A 20,784-nucleotide genomic window follows, 5' to 3' on the forward strand; every position below is an offset into this window, starting at 1 on the left:
AAGGACAACTGTAGGCTACATATATATTGAATAACGAAGTGTTTCTCTAGACATAAGGAAGTGGAAATAGAATTCTTTCAAAGCAAACCGGTCATTTGACTCTGGCATGATTGGGGGCAACATGTGTAAGAGATCTTTTCAGGAGGGTAACTGCAGCTCTTCTTTTTACTACGGATGAAAGGTTACTGTGATAAGCGAGACTTTCAGCCTGAAAGGGTCCTCCTTTGACCTTCTGTTCATGTAAACAAAACAGGAGGGGGGAAGGAGGATCTCGGCTGTTCACCTCTGTACCCCTACCAATAACATAAACATAGCCGTCGGGTTTTTAACTGTCCTCATCATCAAGGCACTGTCATCTTCCAACAGGCTGAACCACTGCCAATCTGATCAGCGTCCACTCCGCCTAGCCCCGAATTCCATAGCTTCTGACCCCTTTGTTCACAGTGAGAGGTGATTCTTTTGTGATCTCCACACAATGATGTATTGTTTGACCAAAGCAATCAATCCTAACGTCAGATTCAGGTCGGCAATGCAAAGATGTGGAACAGGCACGTTGTCTGAGCCCTTGACACTGTGCTGTCCAAGATCCCGTGACTAATTTTGGATCCTTGGAAATTGGCCACCACAGGATACATTTGAATTTGCTAAAAATAGCCCCAGTGCCCCTCCAAACGTTCCAAATACTGTGGCAGCAAGAGAACCGTGCTCAAAGCTGGCTTACTCCCCTGGAGTGCAGTAAAGGGACAGAATTTCATGATATGGGATTTTTTGAGATCATCCATAAGATATTTTAAATAGACTTTTCACTTTAGAACTGACAGTTAAATAACTTAAAGCGAAAGATGATGAATATACAACCGAATGTCTTTGCGCTAAGTAGAAGCAAGCCATGTTGTATGCCGTAGATCAATAGAAAACAACTGATACTATTTTCAGAATACTCCCTGGGCCTCCACTCCACTTAAATGTGGAGCATTTAATTAAGTAAATCCAATTAATCATCTGGAAGCCAATGTGAGAAAAGGAAACAGCTAACAACCTCCCAATTGTTCAGAAAGGCAAAGCATTTCAAACATGTACATTTTACCGTTCCTTACGTACTCTAATTATGTCTTTATAAGAATTCCTTTAGCTTTCTACCAATTCCTAAAAATCTAAGGCCAAACTCTTTTACAGAAGTACACCTACAAAATCCTTTCCTCCCTACACATTGGAAGATACAAGAGACGGACCTGGTTGGCACTGGAGCTTGGCAGATGGACCTCCACGCGGGAACTTTGTCAACAGCTGACATAAGCTATAACATGTTCGTAACATACATATATTCATAAACTGTAACATGATCAGGCAAAATGGCTACTTGGCAGAAGTCAAAGTCGACCCCAAGAGCTAGATTTAAAAAGACACAGTAGCCCTTCCCTGACCAGCAACAAAGATAAACATGAGCGATCCCACACACTTTGAAATGAGCAGCCTTCCCAGAGGTGTTTCTTGTTTGTTTTCCTAAATGTACCCCTGCAGGCTTAACTAAACCAGGTGTTCAGTCAAAAGTGCAATTAAAGAAGAACCCCCAAAGGCCACTCGGGCCCCCCATATCAGTCCCCTAGCTGAGCCACTCACTGACTGCACTCTTTGTCCAGGCGTCTTGACTAGGATTTTACCAAGCCTCCAATCGTGGTCCTGTTCTCCCCACTTAGCACGTCCCCCAACAACCCCAAGGCAGGAAATCTGGTCCCCAAAGCCAGCTCTCGGGGGAACATACACTTTTAATTTAAACACAAAAACTTAAAAGCCCATCAAAAAACACTTACTTAGCGGCAAATCCTAAACTGCATTCGGGCCCATGAGCCACACACCAACGGGCTCTTCTGCAAATCACAAGCTCCCTGACAATGGGGAGGATCAGAGCTTTTGTGGCCTCAGACACAGGAGGAGGACAGAACAAGCCAGTGTGGCCTTTATTAAATCGAAAAGAGTAAGTGGAACCAACATTCTCTGGAGCTCAGAGGGGTCTCCATTACCCAGGATGATCCTTTCCTTTCTGTGCCCCTCCTTCATGTTGACCCCAAACTGACCCACCAATGGAGCCAGCGGTTCCAAAACGGGAGAAGTAGGCAGGGTGACACTTTGGAGCATTCTGGAAGCCGATCTGCACCTTACTGTGCTGTTCGAACCTACAATCCCTGGCTGAGAAGTCATGATGATTCTTTTCCCTCTGAAGAGAGAAGATCAAAGTAATGGGCCACTAAATTAAGAAACCTAGGATTTTCTGAGAGATTATCAAGAAACTCAGGGTCACAAATACGAAATGAAAAATGTTGATCTGGTCTTCTTCGCAATTCACACCAAAGCCTACACTACTCCCTTCCAGCAACCAAAACAAACGAATAAAATACACTTTTAAATTGTGTCTGAATCTGTAGTGTGTGATTTTTGCTGATAACTTGCATTATAATAAGAAAAAAGTCTCAGGGTGCTGGGGTGGCTCAGTCAGTTAAGCATCCCACTCTCGATTTCAGCTCGGGTCAGGATCTCTCGGTTTGTTGAGTTCAAGCCCCATGTGGGGCTCTGCACTGACAGTGGCAGAGCCTGTTTGGGATTTTCTCTCTCTCCCTCCCTCTCCCTCTCTTCCCCTCCCCTGCCCTCTCTGTCTCTTCCTCTTTGTTTGCCCCTCCCCCACTCATGTTGTCTCTCTCTCTCTCTCTCTCTTTCTCTCTCTCTCTCAAAATAAACTTTAAAAAAGAAAAAAGAAAAAAGTCCCTTTAAATTTTATGGAGACCTAGGAAAATGCCCTTCTTCTCAAACAAAAACTTACAGTATGCTACTCTCAGTAACCCCTTCCCCATGCCTGTCAAGTTCATCTTCTCTCTGGTCATGGTCCAAGTTCAAAGCATTCACTTTCTTGAGCCTACCTCAGTAAACAATGTGTCAATAGATACTCTTTTAAAAACGGTCTTCAAGGTATTTTAATTGACAGGGTATCTGATCACTATGAAGACTGATGTTCCCCTCTATTGTTCTGCGGTTTATAACTTTAGCAACGAAAGTCCCAACCTTTACACTTACTCCACGAAGTTCTGCAGAAGAGAACCTACTGCACAGATGCCCGGGTCCGGGATGCAAGACGTGTGGGACCTCCGGGAGGCCCCTCAGCTGACGTCATCCCCAGGACACATGCCATCAGATCCCCACTGTGAATCCTTCCCAGGCTTTCCTCTGCACCAAGAGAAACCTCAACGAGATGGAAACCCAGCAGGTGGGCCTGGAGAAATTGTTCAAAGTTAAATAACATTTGCAGGCGTAAGCTTTCGAGTGAATGAATCTTTGCAATTCTTACTTGCCAGCTTGCAGTTTCCTGAATGATTTCTTTTCACGAGCTAGTGATAGGACCTAGGAGTTTCCATCACTGCTGGCAGACGGAGAGTAAATTTGGCTCCAGGCCTGACTCTGGAGTCGGCTCGGAAAGCGGAGACAGCCACGGTGCACTGGCTGGCCTTGCAGAGCTCTGCAAAGGGCTCCCCTCCCTACCCTCCCGCAGCCCCACACCCCTGAACACTGCACAGTTCACATCCAAGGGCGGTATTTCTACATATAGAAAGTTGCGGGAAAACACTGGTTTAAGACGCGCATTGTAAAAGAAAGCGACGGGATGGATAGGAAGAGTGGGAAATGTTTCCAACCCGAGCAAATGGGTTTAGGTATCCCCACCTGCTGAGCACCACCTTTAAGGTATGACTGGGAGCCAAGGAAGTCAGAGAGAGATCCAAAGAGGCTTCAGGTCCCTTCCACCATGACGTGACTCGGGAATGGAGGCGTTCCTACTGCCCTGGAGCAAATGCTTCGAGCTGCATGTTTTTCCCAGCTTGGGAACACCATCCAACGTGCAGCAAATGTCGGGGTGTGACTTAAGAGCCATCACATTCCTGTCACACTCTTAACCGACCTAGATGAGGTCCGACCTGTATGAGCCAACGCGAAGCACCACACGAACGAGACTCTGGGTGAGAGAACAGGTCTCGCACAGTCATGGGGCATCAACAGGAACTCTGAAGCCCCTCGGCAAAGAGTCAGGTGCTGGAGACGCCAAACAGTATCAGACAGGACAAAACCTGGCAAACCCCTTTCACGTGGCGGGATGGACACTGCAACAGAGAAGGGAAGGCAAAGAGAGTGAGCCGGCTCTTATTAGAAACGATACGGTCAATTAGAAGACGTCACGAACTCAGCTTGGCTCAACGCTTTTCTGGTAAAGGAGGAACACGATAATTAAAAGGCTGCTGGATTAGTAAGAGAAAACTGAAAAAGCCATCAAAGGATATCTGAGGAACAGCCCTGTTGGAACAGAAAAGAAACCAGAGTCCAGCATTCTCCTTCTCACACTGGGCATCTGCGCCCCTTACCCTGGACAGAGTTCAACATCTGGGCACTGGACCCTTGCTCTGAAAACATCATCTTCCTTTTCTATTTACAGCCTGGCAATACTAAACTTAAATCATGAAAATGCCTATCTTTACCTCCTAGCTCAAACTTTATAGGAGTTTTCCTTTGCTCACAGGTTGGCAAACTTCCTCCGATTTTAAACTTCAGAAAAAGGACAGGAAGTAAGGTAAGGAGGTATCTGCACATTAGCCTTACACAGCCCAGGGCTGGGAAGTGAACATTCCAGGCTGTTTCCTGGTTCCAAACTGCCAGAGTAAAGTTAGGATCCTATACGTCTTAGTGTTTAAAATCAATATTTGATGTTAACATCTGGATGCTTTCCAGAAAAGGAAATGGTTAGGAAAAAGTAAAAAATCATCAAAAGTAATAGTCTAGTGTGTTTTCTCCACTGAGGACAATGTCTTCACGTAGTTCCCGACGTAACACTTCCTCTTATTTCATTATGATCAATTCTAGCTATCAGAGCCGATACAAATCAACAGTTCTCTAAAGGAGGTCTTAAAGCAAGAGAACATCACATTGCTTCTTATTCCTGAGGTTTCAAAACTAAATATCAGTCCTAGCAACATGGAAATTTCTCTAATCATGTAACCAATCTGTTTAACAGAATGCCTAACTAGTTATCCTTGAAATCTGGGAAATATTAGCTCATTGAAAATGAAAGAAAACCACCACTAAAAAATACCCATGTAACCAGTGTGTTATTGACCAATTTAAACCATCAAAAGTGACATCAAAAATAAAAATGTCACCCACCCCTTTGCCCTCTAATAAGCAAAAGGAAATACTAATGTAATCTCAAAAATAATTCCTTACCACTCACCAAAGATGAGTAATAATTTAGGATTGGTAATAGAAAAACATAGTCATTTTATAATTATTACTCTTAATTTGCATCTAGGCTGCAAGTTTGGGAGCGGGCAAATGTGGGGTAAGCCAATGAGAAATAACATTGGTAAGAAGTCAATAAAGCTATCGCACTAGGATTTGAAATTTGGTCAATCTCAGTTGTTGCCTGCAACTACAAAGACTGAAGAAATTAAGCGTTGTTAGAAAATGCTTGTCGGAAACATCACAGGGCTGGATAAAAATACTTTATTGCTAATGGAGAGACGCACATGAGCTCTGAGGCCTGCAAGCTGCAGCCAGCTCTCGAAAAGCCATCCTGGGTGTATCTGGAGCTCGGACAGTCTGTGCCAAAGTAAACACTCCCATGGAAAGTCACCATGTGGAAACCAACTGGTGTGGAGAGAGTAAGGTGCCCGAGAGAGAGCCGAGGAAGCCCGTGGCAGGAGGCAGAGAGGATTTTAATGCCCTAAACAGATGGAAGTTGCAATAAACAAGAGGGAACAGCTAAAGACACACCCCCACCCAGAGACAACAGTCCAAGAGCAAGGAAATTACAGGCAATTCATATGTAGCTCTCCCCATAACCTAATTTCAGCTTGCACTTTAACCGCAAAACTTGTCAAAGCAGGATAGAAAGAGCTAGAAGCGATGCTACGGCGACTCTTCTCTAAAAGGAGAAAAAAACAAAACAAAACACTCTGCTTTAAGTACTCAGGCTCTGGGCATTTAAAAAATCTGCACCCTGCCACTGGATCTGGCTGTTAGAAGTTGCCTGCCTCACCAGCCGCAGGAAAAGCCGTGCTAAGCACAGGTACCAGGACCCAGAAGCAAGCATCGTTGAGGCTTTGCCCACCACAGGAAAGCAGCACTGTTTGTAAGCAGAGCAGTTCTCCAGAGTTCCAGACCCTGCAGCTCTGACCAGGAGATGCTGTGTTTCCAAAGACTGCCTCCCCTCCACCCCCAGCTATGCCACATAATAAAACGGACAGAACAACAATCCAGTCTAACGCATGACTGGGAACAGAGGGCACCAAACACACCCACGAGCTAGACTGGCTGGTGAGTTGAATTGAGTGATTTAATTCGGTTCTGTGGTCTCATCCCAAAACAACCTGGGTTTGCTCATTTGCGTAAAAGAGGTCACAATGCGGACACACTTCCCAGGAAGAGCCTCAGCGTCAAAGAAATGCCCATCACCTCAGCATCCTCCAGCCTCGGCACCCGCCTTTGTGAAACTCAGGGAAACACAGAATAGGACTGCCACTAAACGGCAGGATTTGTTTGGGCCGATGGCAGTTTAATTTTTTTTGTAATGTTTATTTTATTTTTGAGACAGAGACAGAGCATGAGCGGGGGAGGGGCAGAGAGAGAGAGAGGGAGACACAGAATCCCAAGCAGGCTCCAGGCTCTGAGCTGTCAGCACAGAGCCCAACGTGGGGCTCGAACTCACAGACCACGAGATCACGACCTGAGCCGAAGTCGGATGCTCAGCCGACTGAGCCACCCAAGGCGCCCTGGGCCAATCGCAGTTTAAGGCACTCAAATAGTAGAGATTATGTCACAGTTCCTTTTTTTCTTTTTAAACAACTTTTATTGAGATATAAGTTACATACTACAAAATTTACTCCTTGTAAGTGTACAATTCAATGGGTTTTAGTAAATGTACAGGGTAGGGTTGTAGGACTCTCCACAATCCAGTTTTAGAACATTTCCATCATCCCCAAAAGACGGGCCTGCCCATGGTCAGGCCCTCCCAAATCCCCATTCCCGGCCCCAGGCAACCACTAATCTGCATTCGGTCTTTATAGGCTTGCATTTGCTAGACATTTCATACAAATTGAATCATAGGATATGTGGTCTTCTGTGACTGGCCTCTTTCACTAAGCATAATGTTTTGAAGTTCACACACAGTACAGCATATATCAAGAATCCATTCATGTTATTGCCGAATAGTAGTCCATTGGATGGCTATACCACATTTTGTTTACCCACTCATTTGTTTTGGCTTATTAAATCTATAAATCCAACTAAGTGACCAGGCTTATTGGCCTATTCTCAGAAATAAGAAAGCTTGCCATATTTCTAAACTTAGTCTAGAATTCCTGAACTCTCTATAATGTATGAAGATACGTAACGAGGATTTCATGTTTCCTGGAATTTTTTTTTTTTGGGGGGGGGTGCTATTTTTTTTTAATGTTTATTTATTTTTGAGAGAGACAGACAGAACACAAGCAGGGGTGGGGCAGAGACAGACAGAAACACAGAATCTGAAGGAGGCTCCAGGCTCTGAGCTGTTAGCACAGAGCCCAATGCAGGACTCGAACTCACGAACCGTGAAATCATGACCTCAGCCAAAGTCCAAAATGCTTAACAGAATGAGCCACCGAGGCGCCCCGGGAGTGCTATTTTAAATAAGTAAACAACATCTTTGAATTTCCATTTCTTATGTTTTAATACAGATATCTTCAAACACATAAAGTGTCTTCATGCTAATTGCCAAGTCAAACTTCTCAGTCCCAGGTGCCCATCTCTCCTCCAGCTGAGACCATTCAGTGCCCCCTCAGGTCCCGGGTCCAAGGACCCCATCCTGCACTTCAGCAGCCGCAGTCTGACCAGCCCTGGACCCACACTCAGCAGGCAGGAGCCCAGCTTTCTTGGTTCTACCACTGCAGGCAAATTCAAGGACTTGTTCCCTTGACCTGTCCTCTGAGTCATAACTTAGTTCTAGTGTGTTTAGTGTTACCATTCCTGAGGCTCCACCTTGGTTACCGAACACCCTCACCACGCTTGCAGAGATGCCCAAGCACGCTTCCGGTCTCCTCCTCCCCTTCATCTTCTGGAGCACCTGTTTCTGTAAGGCTCCGAGGACACGACGCAGAGGTGGGGTTCTGACCCAGACCCAGCACGGAGGCTTGGCCATCTCCAAGTCCCTCCACGTACTCCACTGGCCGACTCTGCACAGGGACCCCCAACAGAGCCTCTATCGCCGTCTGAGTCAGATAGGGACAATTTCACCACCATCAACTGCTGCTGTCCACACCACCCCCTCCAGCTGCCCGCTCTGGCCGGGAATCCGGGGGCACCACCGCAGACCAGTCTCCAGCACCAGCAGGCGGGCCTGTCCCCTTGGGACTCCTCCAGTGCCAGCGAATGCTCCCTCTAAGGCTGACGCCTCTCCCAACTGCCCTGCCCGATTAGGCAAGCAGCTCTATTAAACCGTGGGCTTCTAGTAATTATTCTCCCCAGCTGCCCTAGAACTTTCTTAAAGTCAGGTCCACAGTTACGACACACAGGAATTTACACAGCAGACAGCTCAGAAGCAAATCCGTTATTTAGCTCATGCTGTATGTCAACGGACATTAACAATGGCTTAACTACCACATCTGCTGGCCCAAGGGAGTTTAATATCCAGAGCAATTATCTTTGCTTTGTACCACCAGTTACAAACACTGTTGTCAGCTTTATAATCGGTCGAGTTTTACAGCCGGTCTAAATCTCGGTCCCGTAAAAGGAATCCCAGAACCCAGTTGCGATTCTAAAATCCATGTGGTTGCAGGACGTCCAACCCCCCCCCCCCCCCCCCCCCCCCCCCGGTCCCTGGCATCCGATGCGTTCTTTCAGCAAAATGCTAGTGCGGTCCTGGCAGCCGGCACAGCTGCATCCTTGGTGGCTTCGGAAGCCCTCTCCCAGATGTGCCCCGTCTCCAGTTTTGTTACAGAAAGGGAAGTTCTTTGTGAGGAACTTTATCTAGAGTCAGTCTGGGAGGAATGCATTGCTTCCAGGAAGTTTAAGCCAAGCAGTAGCCATTTGATGCTTCTGCAGACAACTCAACAGAAACCGTGTAGCAGAATTTCTCTTCCTGCTTTTTTTGACTCTGCTTTTCTTTGCATAGGCACATCATAAATCGTTGTCAAATGTTGGGTGAATTTGAACTGATTGAAAGAGGCTCTATTTCCCGTGAACAATTTGTCCTTGCTCAGTCCTGATTGTCACTTGCCTAGAACTTATTTAATTTCACATCTCAGCAAATACAGTATCATTGCTCCAGGAGAGCTGGCTTCTGATACCGTCATTCTCCTGGTTATTTATCATACATATCTGTAATTGAATTACCCATTGCAGTAATGTGATCTACTCACAAATGTACATAAAAATGCAACATAACATACAACTGTTCCAACAGATACTTTCTCATCATCCCACAGAGGCACAGGATGGCCAATCCTAGAGATACAGTGACTAGTAAAGAATGAAAGACGGGAAGATAAAAGATTAGTGCCTTCACGGCCTTCCAGAAATAAAAGATATTCACCCCCAGAAAAATGTATCCTCTTTCAGAATACGGTGGTTTTCAATATTCATCAGGAAACCAATTCTAGCACACGTGGGGGAGAAAAGAGAGCAAAGAGGGGAATGACTTTACTTTTTCCAAATGTAACAGTACTCTGCCAATATATTTTAAAACTCAGGAGAGAGACATAGAGCATGTCCATCTTTGCTCTTACCAGGCAACCATTTATCTTGAACAAAAAAAAAAGAAAGAAAGAAAGAAAGAAAGAAAGAAAGAAAGAAAGAAAGAAAGAAAGAAAGAAAACAACAACAGAGAGAAAAGAAAAAGAAAGCAGCAATTCCTTTCAAAAAAAAAAAATTGTTTTCTTGAGCCCACTGTTGGGTTAATCCTATTGTAAATGTCATGCCCCAGGTGAAATACAACTGGTCTTTGAAGCCACCTGGATTCAAAACACTGAAATCCAGAGACAGGTTTCCTTAGCTCCACAACCTGTAGATGGCAAAGATCAATCGTGTGGATACCAGTACATTACAATAAACAACTTATGCTCCATCTTCTCTTGGATCAAATTTTCGCTTGCTTTACTCCGTTTGCCTTAAATTCCAAATCAAAACAAATTTTGGGTAGGCTCGTTGAAAGTGAAAAGTTGACTTGTGTATATGCTAGCTCACTTTAATTTTTTTTTTTCTCCGTCTTGCTGTTAGGATTCGATTTCATATATCCAGATAACCAATACCTAGCAAATTCATCAAAGAAATAATATCGATATATTTATCAAGCATACCAAAAGCCGCTTCTTCAAACTGTTTCCCTACGAGCTATTCCTCAGCTGTCGAATTTACCATGATGATGCTACCACTTGGTGCAGGGATTAGAGACAGCAGATTGCCCCCTATCTACAGCAGATCATTTCTACAAGGCAGCAAGCAGGGTGATAAAAACTGGTAATTTTCGACAAAGCTTCTTCTTCTCAGTTTTAAAAGGTTGCTGGGAAACATATGTGAAAATGTCTGTGTTGTCAACAACAATACACAAAGTAGGACAAACAACTCAAAGCACTTACATATACTCATCTCAGGACTCAAGAAAATAGTTCACTTTCTCTGCATCAATTTGCAAATAGATGCAGGTGGGCAGAAATGTACAAGGTTCCACACCACACACTTTGCACTTGGGCAGAACTCAATTTGTTAGATGTTGTAATTTACATTTTAAAAATTATTTAACACTAAACATAAAAATTTGTCACCTTGGTGTTATAATTATACCCTAAGCAATTTGTCTAAGTAACTATAGCAACAATTTCAGAAGCATTTTTAATACAACTTTGGTATAATTTTAGAATCAAGAATTATAGAGGATTTACCGCAGGATGCAGGACTCCTTTTCTCAAACACTGGTACATAAATTCTACTACAGAAGTGCCTTCCTAGACTCAGACATGTTCTAAACTAATTTGTTCTATCTTGCACACTGTATGATTGGCAATGCAAACCTTCTGAGATTATGTTCTTATCTCAGTTATTTCTAGAGTTCATAATTACTTGCTTAGGTGATGGACTGCCTTTTATACCTTTGGCTGGCCATTTAGCTAAGTTCTTTTTCACCCACTCCCACTTTCCTGTATGTTTCTCACAACCAAAGCCTGAATCTCAATGATCTTGTAACCCAAAAGAAAGACCAACGTTGGAGTCATTCAAAATACTTATCAAGCTAATAAAAATTATGCAATGATTCAGTTAAGCAGCTCTCTCCAACACCAAGAGCATTCAACATAGTCCCAAGGAGGTAGCATACAACAAAGAAAAGTTTTTCAGTTTTAACATCTGTCCCTGAATTAAGAGTTTCCAGTGACTTTCAAGCAAGAGGTCTTACTGCAAAACCACGGATGGGTCTTCAGAAGGTTTGTGAACCCTCTAAAACTTAAGTGAAAGCTTACTCTGATGCGCATATATTCATTATGGCCCCAGAGCTGACAACATTAACAGCCATTGCACTGTAAGTTTCTATGTTCCGTTCTATCCAGACATGCTGAAGAAACAATTTTAAAAGGAAACGGCAGTGAAGAATGCAGGTTTATTTTTACCAAATTCTGAACATCTCAGAAACTGCTTTTGGACAGAGACAACAAGCTTTACCACCCAAGAGACCAAAGTCTTTGCTCCCAGCAGGGATCTCGCAGCTGTTTGCCATTAAAACAACCAAATAAGTTAGTGTAATTCCTAAAAGGCACAAAATGATTAGTACCATCCATCTTCTCCCTATTAAGGAAAGTATGCATAGACTAAAAGCATGTAAAAGCAGGTACCAGTTCATCACCCCTGGGTTCCATGAGCGCACAAATGATTAGTGTGAACTTTCAACACCGTGGATGAGCTTCTATTTTGTGGTAAGGTTTTTACAAGAAAGAAACTCAAGGAAAAAGAAATCTGTGTTCCAAGTGGCCCAAACAATTACATTTCAGACTGCTTTTTCTTTAAAAACAAAATGAAAAATGGTTGGGATAAAAAAAAAAAAATTCCCTGTTTCCTCTGATACAAACACAGGCATAGACCAGAAAAGTTATTTGGGCGATACACGATTCCAGGTATTATCTCCCTGAACTGAAACTGGGAACTGGTCACTCAAAGGGGTGCATGATAAACATTAACCCCTCTTCAACTATAAAATTGGCACAATTAGCAATTAACTTAATCCTAATTACATGTGACAAGTCTTGCCTAGTAAAGACTGTTCTTTTCTTTCTGTGTCTACTTAGGAAAGACTAACTGTGGAATGAATAAACATATCTGCTGTTTCCAAACTTGGCCTTTATGACAGAGCTCTTTTCGATAAGCTTCGATAAGCTAACTGTGACATACGATTGCTTTTCTTGAAAGCAAGATGCCACAACCATGCATAACTCCTGACATTTTAACTAACATCCTCCAGAGGAACAGAACCTTGTCAGTACTAAACATACTGACAACACATTATTATTATTATTATTATTATTATTATTATTATTTATTTTTCTTTGAGTAAATAATCCCAAGAATGAAGACAGACGCATAGACAGAAGAGTTTGCAGGGATATGTTTGTCTCTGGAAGGAACCTTTCTCTAGACTTGTGTTTGGCAACCACCTTTCCTGTCGCTTCTCTTGCAAGGCTGACAGCTCCCTCTGGTTGAAGGATCAGCTCCCCCCCACCCTCCACTCCCAAGATCTGCCTAGTCCCCTTGTTTGTTGACTAGGACCCCCACCCACTCACCCAGAGTACCTGCTCTCAGCATCCTGTCTCCCTCTTCCAGTGCTCGCTCTCAGCGCCCCCTGCCGGCAATCCCCGGGACGCCGCAGGCGCAGGAAAGTTAAATCCCAACTCTGAGCCGCCGCATCCAGGTACAAAGCAAGGAAAAAGGGCGAGGAGGTAGACGCGCTTCCCGCCAAAGCCCCGGGAATCCGGATCTGACCGCGCTAGGCCGGGCACTGGGCGCCGCGGGGAGGGAGCCCAGTCCACTCCTTGGCGACGGTTCCCCTGCACATCTCTGGAGGACCAGTTCCCTCCGGGGCCCAGATGTACCTCCGGCTCCGAAATCCTGAGCCAGGGGATGCGAAACCGTGGAGCCGCGAAGAAATGCCGGTGGAAAGGGACTCGCCTGGCGCTGCAAACCATCCGGCACTCCCGGGCCCCGGCAGCCCCAGCCTCATTCTCCCTCATTAAGCAAAGCGCTTGGCGGAGTTGAGCCCAAGTCCCACGGCCTCCCGGTCTCTCACACGCGCCGCAAAGCCCCCGTAACTCGACCAGGAAAAATCTGCCCCAGCCGGCGGGGCTGCGAAGCCCAAGCCCCCGGGACCCCAGCGCATCGCCCCCGACTACGCGAGCCCGGACGCGCGCCGGGTGCGCGCTCAGCCCCCCACTGCGCACCTTCCCTAGGTGGTGGGTAGGGGTCCCGCCTCGCCAACGCCAGATCGCCCGCCGCGTCGCTTCCGCTCCTTACCTCAACGCGCTCCGACCTCGGCAAAGACAGGGACACAAACTTCCAGCCCGTGCACTAGCCCAAGTGTGGGTGCCCCGCACGGATGGTCGTCCTAATCCCGTGCGCGCGGCCACCGGCTATCCCCCGCCCAGCGCCTGCCAGACCGACCCCACCTGAGATCCACACGACCCACCCGCCGACCACTGCCGCCCCCGGGTCGCGGCCAGCAACGCTGCACGGTCGGGGCTGCGGCCACGGCCACGCGGGGACGGGGCGGGGGTCGCTCACCAGGTGCGAGGCGCGTTCCTCCTGCCAGTCATCCGGCGCCTGGGGCCCCGAGCAGCTCTGAGGGTCCTCTTCGGTGCCCGGCGAGGGAAGTCGAGGCAGCGGCCGCCTCAGCCCCGTTACCACTTGCCCAAACCCACCCGCCGCTCGCTGCGCTCCGGGCTGGGGGCGTCGGTTTGAGCGCCGGGCGCACGGTTCCGGGGCGCGCAGCCGGGCCGGGGGTGAGCAGGTTCGTGCTCAGCGGGGGCGACGGACCGGGAAAGGCAAAGTTGGGTGCCGGAGCCAGCTCTGCCAGGCAGCCACGGGTCGGAGAGGGGAGCCCCGCGGGAAGGGCCACACGGGCCGGGCCGCGCCTGCGGAGGGTGGGAGCCGCCGCCAGGCGAGGGCCGCGGCCGGCAGGGGGCTGCGGAGCCCACCCGCGGCGGGAGGACGCTGCGCGGGAGCGGGCTCAGCGAGAGCAGCCGCCGCCGGCGCCGCCTTCCCGGCGAGTAGAGAGTCGCGGGGGCGCGCGGGCGGGGAGCTCGGGGCGGGAGCTCGGGGCCGCCTCGCCCCGCCCCCCGCCCCGCCCCGGCCCCGCCCCCGCCGCCGCGCCTCCTCCTCCCCTCCCCGCGCGGGTGAAACCCGAGCGCCCCACCCCGCGCCTGACCTCCCCGGGCCCCGCCCCCGCCGCTGCCCTTCCCGGGACGGGACCCCCTCCTCGCCCGCTTGCCCCCTGCACCCCAGCGGCCCCACTCCTTCCTCCCCGGTGCGAGTGCGCCCGAGCGTTGACTTTTCGGTGACTCCCTTTCCCCCGCCTCGCAGAGACCTTCCGTGGCTCCCCCGCCCCCCCATCCGGCCTCTGAGACGTGGCTCCTGGAGGCAGAGGGGGGGTGGGGGGAGGAGGTATAAAGGGCGGGAGACCTCGCGGGCCGAGACCCGAGACGTGGCGCGCCCACCCTGCCGGCCTCATCTCCAGGTACGTGCGCGTCCCCCGGCCGAATCTGGCCATATGGGGGGGTGGGCAGGGGCCGCCTGGGCCTCCGGGACTCCGAGTTTGTGATTTTGTTCGTTTTGTGTGACATCCACATGTGTGCTCTGAGCTGGAAACTGCTAAAAGACCGAGGGTTGCTTCGGGTTCCTGGAGGAGCTATTTTAGGGTGCACCTCCCGGCTAGCTCGGCTGAACTTCAGTGGAACGAAGTTAGAGAAATGAACAAATCCGACCAACCAAGGGAGGCAAGTCAGGGGGGTCCCCAGGGAGCCCCGCGGAAAAGAAAGCCTCGGATGGATAGAGTCAACTTGTCCAATTCTGGACCAAATGTTACTTGTTGCACTTTTGTCGGATCTTTCGGCCTTGCGGAGCAAGTGTAAAAGTGAAAAGATTCATGACTGGAAAGCCTAGTACTTTTCAAAACGCCTAGAATTTGATACTTTGTTGCAAAACTTCCGTCTGGAACCCAGAGGGGTCGGGGGTCACTCTTCCCTCTGGATGGGGGTGGGGAACGGTATCTCTGGGCCCTGTTTATCCAGATCTCGGCCTCAGATGCCTCAGAAGGTGGCTTTGAAGTTTCCCTTGCATAAGGAAGTGCATGAATGCTCCCACCGCTGTCCCCTCTGCAGTGACATAGGATGCCCCTATGGCCCACATTCACGCAACCGCTACAGGGTCTGGTTCTCGGGATTTGTCTGAGGCGGAAGGGCCCGGTGTGCCCTAACTGTGCCAGTGAGCTCATCTCTAAAACAAAGAACACATCCCTGGCTGTGAGGCGTCGTGGCTCACGCAGTAGCCACGCAGATCCAAGAGGAGGACAATAGAAATAAATACAAAGTGACATCGATTTGTCTTTATAGTCCAGAAATATTTTTTATATAAAAGATAATTCTGAATTGCTTTTCATAAAAGCAATTCTGAAGGTTTCCGTGGAAGCTCAACCCAGCCCCAAATCTCCAGTTTCTCTCTCTCACTGTGGGTGCTCAAGGGCTCACTCGGATTTCCTGTAAGACATCCAGAGGAAATGTCAGTGTTGGAGGGCCTCTTTGAAGAAGGATTGTTTCCTGAGTTGTGCTGGGGGCACTCCGCCTGGTGCAGGGCAGCTGCCTGGCTCCTGGAGACTTAATGGAAAGCTTAACACTTCCTTCTGGGCTTGCCACGCAGGACACTTGCTCCTTCCTAACATTCCCATTGATTCTTCTGCCTACGTGGCACAAGGGCCTTGGAGCCCTCCCTGGGAGGAGGCTGGGCAAGGTCTAGCCTGGCTGTTCTGCTCCTGGGGAGTTGGCGGAAACGGAGGGACGACACTACCTTACGCCTGACCTTGCAGCCTTTGAGTGAGTGAGGGGACCTGTAGAGCCCCCAGCCATCAGGAAAAAGGGAGGCAGAAATGAGGACCCATGTGTTTAGCTAATCCTTGTCAGTGCGCCTCAACGTCATTACAGTTAAAGGCATGCACACTTTAAAAAAAAAATGCTTGGCATATAGAGAGTTAAGCACTGGGAAGAAAATAGCTTTCTACACCATACCCCAGGAGGGATCATAGCATCATGTTTAATATGTAACTTTATGTGTATGTGGGGCGGGAGTGGATTTTATATGCAATGTATGGGCTATAAGGAAGCAGTTAGAATATGTATATTTCATGATAATGAATTGCAAGCAAATTAATAATAAGAATGAGATAGTGCATCCTTAGTTTAAAGTGAAATGGACCCACACTGCTGGTGATTTCACCTTGTTACCTGGGGAAAGCTCCTTTACTTCTCTGAGCTAGTCTTTTCATCTGGAGCTTAAACCAACGTGCTGGTAAGTGTGTCCTCTGTTGGCATGAAGGAGATAGGAGGCGATGAAAGTGAGACCCTCGCCGGGGGTCCAGCACAGAGGTAGGCTCTTTTTTTTTTTTTTTTTTAAAGTTTATTTTGAGACAGAGCAGAGGAGGGGAAGAGAGAGAGGGAGAGAGGAAGAATTCCAAGCAGGCTCCACACTCATGAACTCCAGACTCGTGAACGGTGAGATCATGACCAGGGCAGAAACCAAGAGCCGGACGCTCAACCGACTGAGCCACCCAGGCGCTCCAGAAGTAGGCTCTTCACAAAGAAAATTATTTTAAAGAATCCACAGATGTTTCCTTTTTCCAAATGAAATTTCTGAGGTTTTTTTTTTTTCTTTCTTTGAGAAGTCATTCCTCATTGAAGAACTACCTACATGAAGCTGCTTCTCATCGCACCGTAAAGCTAGAGGTGATAATTTCAAAACAAAACTGTTTAGTTCTCTTCTTTTCAGGATAAAATGAGAGCTCTCCTTGGACTGATTTTGATGAGCCATGCACATAATGTAAATAAAAAAAAAAAATATATGAGAAACCTAGCCCAACACTTGGTGAAAATGATGAACCGTGGGGCGCTGATTTCATGTGACTTGAAAAACGCCATCCATTTCCTGATTCACCTTAATTTCTGTGTGGAGATGTGGGGGATCTCTTACGTCTCTGAAATAAGTAACCAGTGTTGTCTCCTCTTTGTGTCTCTCCCTTCCGACTGAATTCCAGCCACGTCGCTGCCCTGCCTCCTCTGTGGAGCGGAGCCCAGATCGCCACCCAGAAGAGGCGAAGATGTGGCCGTAGGTCAGGAACGCCCTCAAAGGGAAACCTGGATATTTGTGATCTTTACGCCGCGATGAGATAGTATGAATGTCATGAAAAACCTCCGTCCAGAAATCGTGGTCTCCAGGCGTCTGCATCGTCACTGGCTTTTCCTACAGAGGAGCCAGGGACAACATACCACAATCCTCAGCCACAGTGTTCTTGCACCCCGGTCTTCTTTCTTTTAGATCCATGGTTTTTAAGGATTCATTGAACTGCTGGATCATCTGGTCAACCCCATCAGTGTTTCTTTGTTTGCAGATGGCCACATTTTGGTGAAAAGATAGGCCATTTTATGCCACCCTAGGATTGCCTAGTGCTCTTTGTTGTTCATGTATGTAAAGACCCGTGATTATGGCTACAGGTGATGCAGACTTAAGTTTTGAGAGGTGAGGCATCTCCGGGTCGGCAGAGCTTAGGGTGCCCTCAGCCCCTACTCAAGTCCCTGGAGTTTCACCAGAAACTCTTTAGGGTTCTTTTACCCAAGAAAGGCTCACCACCGCCCTTTATGTAGCAGCCCGCTCCCCTGTAAGCAGACCAGTTTTATTCAAGAACCGCAGCCCGGAAACCAGGACGCAATAGAAAGAAAATATGTCTGGCACATGTGAGAAGGAGCATACGTGGCCACCGTACAAGGGGCAGGTGCCTGGACCTTGCATAGAAGGACTGGATCCTCTCTGTGGGCACCTGCTCTCAGCCCTCTGCCAGTCTGTGCCCTGGACACTCATCCTCTCCATTTCTCTAAGTTTCCACCCAAGTCCATCCAGAGCCTGCCCTGAGCTTCCCTTGTCTGGTCAGAGAAACATGCTTTGCCCCTGGCACCTGGGCGGTGGAGGTTGACCCAGCACAGCTTGACCTTCACACGACCCAGGTGAGTTCTTCTCTGGGAACGCCCTGGAATTAATTCCACAGGTGAAAAACACCTCATGGCTACATTCAGGGAGGCAGCCTACTTAAAGCCCACCTGCTAAGAGCCACTGCAAAAACTGAAGGATACAACAGCCCGAGCCTACGTTCAACGAGAAGTGCTCACTTAGTTTTCACTCAGAAAAGTTTAGTAATTCATCTTGCTTCCAGGAAGGGCCTGGTAACAAAAGACACTGCATATTACTTTAGTAAAACTTTTGCTTTTACTTCTGTGTATCCAGAGGACCAAAGTAGATTAGAGATCTGGAAGTATTTTTGCCTTTTCTTTATGGTTGAATTTCTACCAACCCAATTTCCGTACAAAAAAAAAAAAAGAAAAGAAAAGAAAAAGTAAAAAATATCCATGCTCAAAACACCTGAAGTCATTTTTTTTTAATAAGTATAGTATGGGGAGAAGGAAAAAGCTGGGTTTAAAAGATTTTTGGGGGGGCGCCTGGGTGGCTCAGTCGGTTAAGCGTCCGACTTCAGCTCAGGTCACGATCTCGCGGTCCGCAAGTTCGAGCCCCGCGTCGGGCTCCAGGCTGATGGCTCAGGGCCTGGAGCTTGCTTCCGATTCTGTGTCTCCCTCTCTCTCTGCCCCTCCCCCGTTCATGCTGTGTCTCTCTCTGTCTCAAAACTAAATAAACGTTAAAAAAAAAAATTTTTTTTTTTAAAGATTTTTGGAATACCTAGAGGAAATACAGATGGTTTATAGCATGGAAATAAGCATCCGTATGGTTTCCTAAGTGGTATTTTCTGACATTGGGCCTTGTATGTATCTCGTGTCTACAAGCAAATAATTGCTATGCTGGAATCCATGTTCTTTTTATTCCTCTGTCTTTGGAAATAGAGCTTTGGGGGGAACTAAGTCCCTTTGGAAATATATTTTCAAAAATAATGTTAGTCCTACATAGATTTAGGAATAAAATACAAATTGGTCTGCCTCTTTATCCATCATTCAATGAGGAGATTAACTCATAATGACCTTGAGTTCAATGAAAAGAGTATCTACTAAGTGAAATTAAACCAATGGGCAAAGCGTCTCCTGAATCCTGCAGCAAATCAGTGGGAAGACGAGCTGTCAAGGGTCCTGTTGCCCATCTGTCAAGTCTCATTACAGACCCTTCCCTTCATTCCTATTGCTGTCGCCTTAATTCGGAATGTCAGCTTCTCTCACCCCGAATCCCACCACCTCATACTGGTCTCCCTGCGGCTCTCAGTCTATAGTGCACACCTCAGTGACCATCTTCAAACAGCAATCCAAATGGTCCTTAATAACAGAGACTTCCTTGATTTTATTTGAATTGCAAACTGCCCAGCTTAAAAAAGAAATCCCTGGAGCTAGGTGAGACCATGGAACTTAGCTGTGACAAATAAGATGTAAGTGGGTGCAGCTCCAAGTATGGCTTCATAAAAGGGGCCAACGATGAACACCGTGATTTTTCGTGCCTTTCCCTCTCCATGGGGATTTCTGCCTGGAGCTTGATTGTGGTAGCTGAAGTTCTAGCCACCATCCTGGACTGTAAGGTAACCTTGATGATACAAACCATGAGACAAAGAGAGTAGAGCTAAAAAATAGAGCCTAAATGCCTGGTGACCCTATGGAACCCCCATGTCAGCCTAGAATAGCCTAGCTCCAAACCATAACATGAGAAAGAAATAACTTTCCCTTTTGTCTATCCAGCATTGTTTCTGTTCTGGATTTATCGGGTCCCTGCTGTCCTCCCTCCTCCCCTCCCTCATTCTTTGCTTTCCCTCTTTCAACCAGGATTGTTGCATAGCATGTGCCCAGCATATGGCTCCACATTAGGAACAGAATAGAGAGAAACCGAGAAGATCCCTGTCCTTTCAGGACAAGCATCATCAACAAAATGGCATTTGAGCTGACATTTAAAGGATGATTAGTGACTTAAAGAGAAACGGGGTCATTCGGGAAGAGAGTGAGATCCAGGGAAGAGTGGAAATATTAACTTTAGAATTTAACTCAAACACACTTGTTAAAATGCCAGGGAGAGTAATAGTAATTGCAGAAGAACAGCAATGGGTACAATCTTATTAAACAGTAGAGAGGAAAAAAGATGAAATAAGGGAATTTGATCAATCCAGTAAAAGGCTGGAAAGAGAAGGAAGACAGAAATGGAAAAAAAATTGCAGAGTGGAAAGAACTAGTAGAAATTGGTAACCTCGTAACATTGCATTATAGCAGAATGCAGAGAAATACGATGGGAAAAAATACATCAGGCAAATATCAGTCACAATAAAACTAGTTTACAAATCCCAATATCAGAAAACTGGATTCTAAAACAAAATTCTTTTTCAGTAAAAATATTCATCATTGAAAAAAATTCAGCTCATTAGGAAATACAAATATGTATGCAACTAACAAAATGGCTTCAAAATATAAAAGGTAGGGACACCTGGGTAGCTCAGTCAGTTAAGCACCT

The 20,784-nt window shown here is 47.0% G+C and overlaps 1 protein-coding gene, 1 long non-coding RNA gene and 1 other non-coding gene across 10 annotated transcripts in view; 2 read left to right on the forward strand and 1 right to left on the reverse strand.

Annotated features, from left to right (window-relative positions):
* SEMA5A (semaphorin 5A) overlaps nucleotides 1-14,255 on the reverse strand; it is a 477,458-nt gene extending 463,203 nt beyond the window's left edge. For 4 of the 8 annotated variants that reach the window (XM_053906877.1, XM_019450800.2, XM_019450802.2 and 1 more), the window contains exon 1: nucleotides 13,825-14,255. The gene's annotated coding sequence lies outside the window, so the exon portion shown is untranslated. Of the gene's footprint in view, nucleotides 1-13,557; nucleotides 13,732-13,824 lie in introns of those variants that run through there. The other 4 variants (XM_019450803.2, XM_053906876.1, XM_019450805.2 and 1 more) reach the window with 2 other exon arrangements.
* Nucleotides 14,256-14,374: 119 nt separating this feature from the next.
* LOC109267822 (uncharacterized) lies at nucleotides 14,375-19,281 on the forward strand. The gene is made up of 2 exons (XR_002080295.2): nucleotides 14,375-14,776; nucleotides 17,342-19,281. It is a non-coding gene; the product is annotated as an uncharacterized LOC109267822 (long non-coding RNA).
* Nucleotides 17,172-17,242, forward strand: LOC128778479 (small nucleolar RNA SNORD123). The gene has a single exon (XR_008424065.1). It is a non-coding gene; the product is annotated as a small nucleolar RNA SNORD123 (small nucleolar RNA).
* Nucleotides 19,282-20,784: the final 1,503 nt, after the last annotated feature.

Source organism: Panthera pardus, unplaced genomic scaffold (assembly GCF_024362965.1).
Source record: "Panthera pardus isolate Hobbes unplaced genomic scaffold, ASM2436296v1 HiC_scaffold_2, whole genome shotgun sequence".
Taxonomy (NCBI): Eukaryota; Metazoa; Chordata; class Mammalia; order Carnivora; family Felidae; genus Panthera; species Panthera pardus.